Source organism: Phalacrocorax aristotelis, chromosome 3, assembly GCF_949628215.1.
Source record: "Phalacrocorax aristotelis chromosome 3, bGulAri2.1, whole genome shotgun sequence".
Lineage (NCBI taxonomy): Eukaryota > Metazoa > Chordata > Aves > Suliformes > Phalacrocoracidae > Phalacrocorax > Phalacrocorax aristotelis.
This window is the reverse complement of record NC_134278.1, coordinates 89,746,685-89,753,544: the sequence shown is the minus strand read 5'-3', so window position 1 is coordinate 89,753,544 and position 6,860 is coordinate 89,746,685. Positions and strand designations below refer to the sequence as shown.

General features: G+C 36.3%; 1 long non-coding RNA gene across 1 annotated transcript; it reads left to right on the top strand.

Moving 5' to 3' along the window:
* Positions 1 to 729: 729 nt before the first annotated feature.
* Positions 730 to 6,427, top strand: LOC142055045 (uncharacterized). Its single transcript, XR_012659785.1, has 3 exons — positions 730 to 876; positions 1,178 to 1,411; positions 6,391 to 6,427. It is a non-coding gene; the product is annotated as an uncharacterized LOC142055045 (long non-coding RNA).
* The last annotated feature ends 433 nt before the right edge of the window (positions 6,428 to 6,860 follow it).

The following is a 6,860-nucleotide window of genomic DNA, read 5'->3' as shown; positions in this document are numbered from 1 at the left end:
CTCATACGATGGGTGAAACGTCTTATCATAGTGGATGTCATGTACGTGGCTACTGAGTGAGGAGGCCTGACCAAAGCCCGAGCTCTGCGATGAGGCTGTTCAAAGTGTCTTACGTTCATCATAGAATCATTAAGGTTGGAAAAGACCTCTAGGATCACCAAGCCCAACCCTCAACCCAACACTACTATGTCTTCCTTCCTCCTTACATTCCTTTGCATTTGTACAGGCAAAAAGGGAAACCTCCTGTTTTGTCAGAACCTGAGAACAAGAGCAGATTTTTGTTGGTTAACTTTGTGTATTTTTTGGCTTTTAAAGTGGGCTAACTTTGAATATTTTTAGGAGTGATTCGAGTTTACTGTCATTGATAATTGCCCTTGGATAAGTGCTTGCAGGTATTGCTGCTCTGAGTTACTAACACATTATTTTCTTTTAATGACCTGGGATTTAATACCTCACCGGTTACTGGTTAGGAATGTTTGCCTTTAAATTGATTTTGAAAATCCTTTTAAAAACCATGCACCTTCCTGTGTACCTATCTGATTGCAGTCATCAGGAGTAGAGGCGCATCTCTGCACCAGATACACATACACGTCGTAGGAAATCACTTTCTTAGCAAGGCAGTAATCCTACAGTTTAAATCCCAGCAAAGATCAAGCACGGGTTAACATTTCAAGGTTTTGGGTTTTTTCAGCTTCAGTTTCCAATATAAGCTGTACTTGTACATTATTTATGAATGCTTTTTTATTTCAGTGACAGCTGATGAGCTATGGAAAGGAGCTTTGGCAGAAACTGGTGTGGGCGTGAAGAAAGGAAGAGGAAAGAGAAGGAAGAAGAAGCTAAGGAAGAATCTCAATAAAGGCCAGGAGATCGGTGAAGGTAGATTGACAAATAAGGGGCTGGAGACATGTCTTGACCTTTTCATGTATAGTGTTTCTTGATTTAATAAATTGACAAATTGCTGTTAATTTCTGTGGTGTCAGAACTGCTTGATTTGTCTTTTAAAAAAATACTGATGTTGATTAATGTTGTTCTTCGTTTTTAAATATAAATTCTGTGTCATAAAACACACTTGAAATATGTGAGAACCTTTCCTTTTATTGCATTTTTCCAGTGTGCAGAGTTTCAGTCCTAATTTGGCATAAAATATAATAATTTTTTTTTTTCTGTTATTCTTAAGGACGCTCCGGTTTCCTCTGGCCTGGTCTTAATGTTCCTGTGATACAAAGTGGTAGAGTCCAGGCAGTTACTCAGCGAAAAAAAGAAGAACGAGAGAGAATTCAGTCTCAAATTGTTCAGCAGAGAGATACATGGGAGAAGAAAAGAAAAATAAAAGTGAAGAGAGAGGGAGGATGGAGTGGGAGTTGCTGGGGAGGTGTCATTCTGGATCCTCCTGACCCAGGTCCTAATGGAGGTAAGAAAACTGAATATCTGTCTTAGTCTTATTTAGGCTTTCTGGTAAGGGACTCAGAGAAAGTGAGATCCAAACTTTTCCTGTGATTGAAAATCAATTTTATACTTCTGTCTTATATAGCCATACATGAAGCAAGGCAGCTAAATCAAATAACAAGTTGTTTTAATACCAGTTAAATCACTGCTTAGTTTAATATAGGTATTACAGACTCTATGAAATTATGCTATATTACAGAGTACTGTATTATGTTGTAGACTGTTATAGGAGTCTTGAAGTATGGAAATATTTTTCTGTTTTCAACAATTGTCTTGAATATGAAATGTAGCCATGTTTTTCATAGTTTCTGATTTATCCCGCAGGATCTTTTAAGGCTTTTTTTTTTTTTTTTCTAGTTCCTATAATGAAATACAGTTAAAGATTATGTAGTTTGAATGTAACTAATGTTTGTTTATTTATTTGCTGCCTAGTTTTTAATATCGTAGTGAAACTAGAGGCCCTATATGTGGAGTGGAGAGGTGACCTTCACTTTTTTTGCAGTGTTGTCATTCAGACCACTAGAAATTCAATAGTATTGTTTAACATTTAGAAGACTAATCCTTTCCAAGTATTTGAATATGAAAATGAGTTGTTACTCATATTCAGCTGAGTTTTTCTTGTGAAGCACTTAATGATGCTTGTATATTTATTGTTGTCTTTCCATAGGCTTCTATAGTAAGATGAGCTAGGAAAGGTGTTTTCTAGCACTGTTGTTTCAGGCTTGTTGCATACTCCAGTCATTCTAACAGTTCAGCTTGTTCATGTTTTCAGAACTCTCTTTGCCCCAGTGCAAGCTTGGATCTTGGAACATACATCGCAACAAGTCAACATAAATGGGAAATTACGTGTATGGAATCACAATTATATTGTTGCCTGATCTTTTTGCAGTCATCTGTGCTCCCCTGTCTGCCTGGTGCTTTGTTGATTAATTTCTTTCTGTCTGTGAATATTTTCTGGTTACATTCTATTGGGCATTAATTAAAAATTCAGGCATGCTTTGAACCAAGCCATTGTGTAGAGGGAGCATTGTCTTTCCAGTGTGATCTAATGTCTTTGTCTGTGTAGACTGAAGTTACGCTGGTATTTTTGTACCTTTCTGCTTTGTATATTCATGCCGTTGTTGCTATCTACTACTCTGTTGCCTTTTCAGGTTTTCCATTGCTGTAGCTGGTATAGATGATTTTGTGGCTTCTGTCTCCATAGTATCTGAGATACATTGTTTCCCTCAGATTTACCTTGTGAATTTAAGGAGAGATTGCCTGCCCACCACTTCAAGTATTTTTTGGTTGTCTTCAATTTTAAGACCAATGCATTCTATTTTAATATCAGCATAGTTCTGCAGTATACAAATGAAAGATTTCCTCTATTTACTTCCCTGCATTTCATTTTATTACCTTGAAAGCAGATCTTTTGTGGGAGGTAATGGTGTGAGAATGGACTTGGCAGTCAGCGAATCTTAAAACTGAACAATAGAAGATTTGAGAAATTAATTAATTTTTCCAAATTCCCCATAAGTCAGTGGTGGAATACAGAGAAAGTCAAGAAAATTTCACGGTTCTAGTTCCATACTTTGAACACCAGACTATGTTGGTTTTAAATTCAAATATATTTTTAAGTAGTATATTCCATTAAAAGAGGTGACAGCTGTTGCAAACAACATTTATGCATGTCTGAATTTTACCTTCTGGTGTTTTCCTTGATTTTGCTTTTGGCTGATACTGTTGATGTTGATTACTTGCATTAAAGTTGGCTGTGTGGAGGGCTATAATAGCCAGGTCAAGTTCTGTCAAAAAGAAGAAAGGGTACTGCAGTCAAAATAGGAAAACGAAACTGTTAGCTTGTATTATAAATGTGCTTGAGAAAAAGCAGTTTCCAATTAGTATACACTGATTTCCTTTTAATCTGCTAAAATTGTGGGGATTTTCAGATCCCCATAGTTCTTTCAGCATCTTCTTGTTCAGATAATTAATGATTTTGCAGAGGAACTGGGACATTGGCTGCATGCAAAGCACTGTCAAAGTGGTAGGAGGAATAGACCTGAAATCACCAAATGCAATGAATCCTCTTGTCCTGACGCTGTGGCGTGGCTGGATTCCCTGATGTCTAAGCAAGCTCTGATTGAGATACCGCAGTTCAGCCCTTCTTAGTATTCTGATGTTAGATTCTGTAGTAGCAAACGAGGTTGAGCATGTGCTGCAGCTTCCTTTAGCAGCATTCATATTTCCTAATGGAAACAGGTACAAGAAGTTTGTAGAAACCTCCATGTTGATAGCCTTCAACATCTGACAAATTTGTTTGAAATTGACCAGTATGTTTTTTTAAAAAAATAATTGGGGACATACTGTGATTTTTATATGCTCCATTCTTGCAGGGCAATCTTCTTCCACTACACCTTTACTTATTGTGCTAGCTATGAGTAGAGAAAGACCATATTTTTCAGTTGCAAATAGTTATTTTTCTTCCAAGTTTACAGTATTTCTATGCAACCGGAGAGGTTTCAGAGGGGGAACAGAGTGCCTGTTGGCATTCATATCCTCTACTGTGAGCTAGAAGTCTACTTCTTGTAGACTAACAAATCTCTGAATTGTGCCAAGAGGATCATGTTTATGATCATCTTGGAGGTTATGTGTAAACGATAAAGCAATGTTTGGTGAAGGAATGAGTCTCCAGTTCTTCACCATTATACTGTTTTCAGCTCCCCAGCCTTTCTCCAGAATCTCACTGTGACTACACCAAATAAAATAAGTATTAAATGCTTTAATTAACACTGTTTGTCTATGTTACACTGAAATGCTTTTGTTCATGAGATAAATTGGAAAAGCAGGAGGCTGGAAGGATCTCTTATCTATTCTGCTTCTTGTACCAAGACGTTGCGTTTTGCTCCACTGTCCATTGTTTTCAAAGTTAGGGTTTTTTCCCACAACCAAGCTGATAATAGAATACTCTTTGTGGAAAATGTATCTGTATTAAAATGTAGATCAATTATAAGTATACTCTCAATTGCATAAAAGGAAACAAATACATTTGCAATTTATATTCATGTGTTTGTGCGGTCATTAGGTTTTGAAATAGAAACTCAGAGAAAATTGGATTCTTTGGCAGTATCCATGATTTGCAGCAATTTTGCCTGCTTTCGTAAAATGGATTTTGAGAAATCCTAGTGGAACTGCTGATAGTCAAGCCTCAGGGATCTGCTTGCTGACTTTTCATGTGTCAAGGTGAAGGCCTTTGGAAAAGATCTGACCGGGCTGCTGTTTGCATGGAAATGCTTTCTCATTTGACTTTCTGTCTTTGGAGGCGGTACCTGTAGATGCCCGCATCATGCCCAGAGCTTTCCAGTATTCTTGCTCTTTCCTCCCCCACAATGTTGTAAGACATTAAAAAAAAACCCCAAACATATACTTCTTTGAAGTCCCTTCTAATGACAGCAGAAACTTAACTTTCTGTGCAGTGACACTAAAGAATATGTTCAGCACTTAGAGCTGAATATGTAATGCTTATCTGAAGAGAGCTCTGTGTTCAGTGTTTCATTACCACTGTGATGAAAAGACCTGAACACAGATGTGACGTAGAAGTGATGTTTATTTTACAATGCAAAACACCTTAACTGTTACTAGACAAAATAAATGATGCTGTAATTGTCTTTGGTTGCAAATGGTTTTTTTCAGGCAGAATCTGAAATTGAAAGGGGAAAAAAAAGTCAGGCAATGTGATTCTTGATTATAAGAAGTGGCTATGTATTGCTTTGTTTTATCCTCCTTCTCCCCTTCCTGGAATTTCACAGAAGTATGTATCAAGAAAAACTTGCAATTTCTTTGAATCCCTTTTGATTGCCTAATACAAGTTTGAGAATATTCTGAACAATATTGAATAATAGTTTGGCCATGATGGAAGTGACCCATTTAGTGATTTACCTTTTTATTTTTTAAACATTTACAGCCTTTGCTCAGTGTAAATGAAATTTGGGGTTCATTTACAGTTCTAGAGCAGTATTTAGGGAAGAAGGCGGTTACGCTGCCAGCCAGTGAAAAGTGAAAACATTGTTTTCATAACACACCGTGGATAGTTGTTTTTCTTAGCATTTCTGCTATGTTGGAAATTATTAGGAAGAATATTGGATATAATTTAACAAAAATGCTTCAATGTAAGTGGTAAGTTGCAGTGATTTCCAAAAGAAAGCTTCAGATTTAATTTGGAGAGGCTATATGGTTTAGCTTGTGATCAAAATAATCAACAGATTCTGAGGATGTCTCAGTTTTTCTATCAGCTTTGCTTTCTGTGTGATGTTCAAACCAACCAGTTAAATTTATATGTCTTGCTTAACCATTAAAAACTGATTGTTTTTCCTCCTTTTTGCTACGCTAGTTATTTAGATTGGACAGTCATTGGAGACAGTTTCCATCTTACTTTGCTGCATGCATGGTACTTAACAAGATGAGATACTGATTGCAGTTGGAGGCTGGGATCCCTAGTAGAGCACAATTAATGTATTTAACAGTTGTCATCTCTTAATTATAACAGGAACTGTGTTGTAATTATAATGAGAGTAGTATTACACTTTCTGGGAAGTTATTTTAGCTAGATTTTCTTTAAGTTAGTTTTCTTCACATACATGGGTTTTACTAAAGAAATGAAAAAACCCTGTGCTTTATAAATGAGAGCTACATGCTGTTTCTTCACTGACCTTATTCTAAAAGAGATCGAATGAATAGAGTCAAGTATAAAAACATATTTGAGGTCTCTTAAAAAGGAAGTAACTAGTAAACCTCACTTAAGATATGTTTGTTCAAATTATTCTTACCTTTTCTACTTACTGCTGAGATTAATTTATAAATTACAGTTACCTAAAAGTTGTGTCCTTTTTAAATTATACCACCTGCAGGGAGCTGTGCTGATAGGTACATAAAACAAGGAAATGTAATACCCCATTTTTCTCCCAACAGAAACTTTTGAAGATTTTGAAACAAGAGTCATTGAGGTAAGCATTACAAATCTTTTCAAAGACTTTAAATAATTACCAGAATTTTTTATTGAGCTTGCAATTATTTAACCAGTCTTTGCTAAGTCAATCTTATAGCAGTAGGAATTAGTCTGGTATTCTGTTTCAACTGCATGACATAATCTGTCATTCTTTCCATTGTGGCCTTATCCTCTCTATTGAGTAAATAATACCTAATCCAAAGGCAGCTTTGACAACTCTGAAATGGCGAATGCCTGCAAATAAAGCTTTAATAGTTTATGTACAACCATAATAAGAAACGTAGTAAAGTGCTAGCGTTATTTCTCAGGCAAAACTACAAGTAGGAAGTTGTATAATTCTGCTTGTAAAATAAATAATTAATTGAAGCTGGGGAGGGGCAGCTCAGGGCAGAGAATGAGTGGGATGAAGATCTCATTTTGTGTGCTGCTCAAG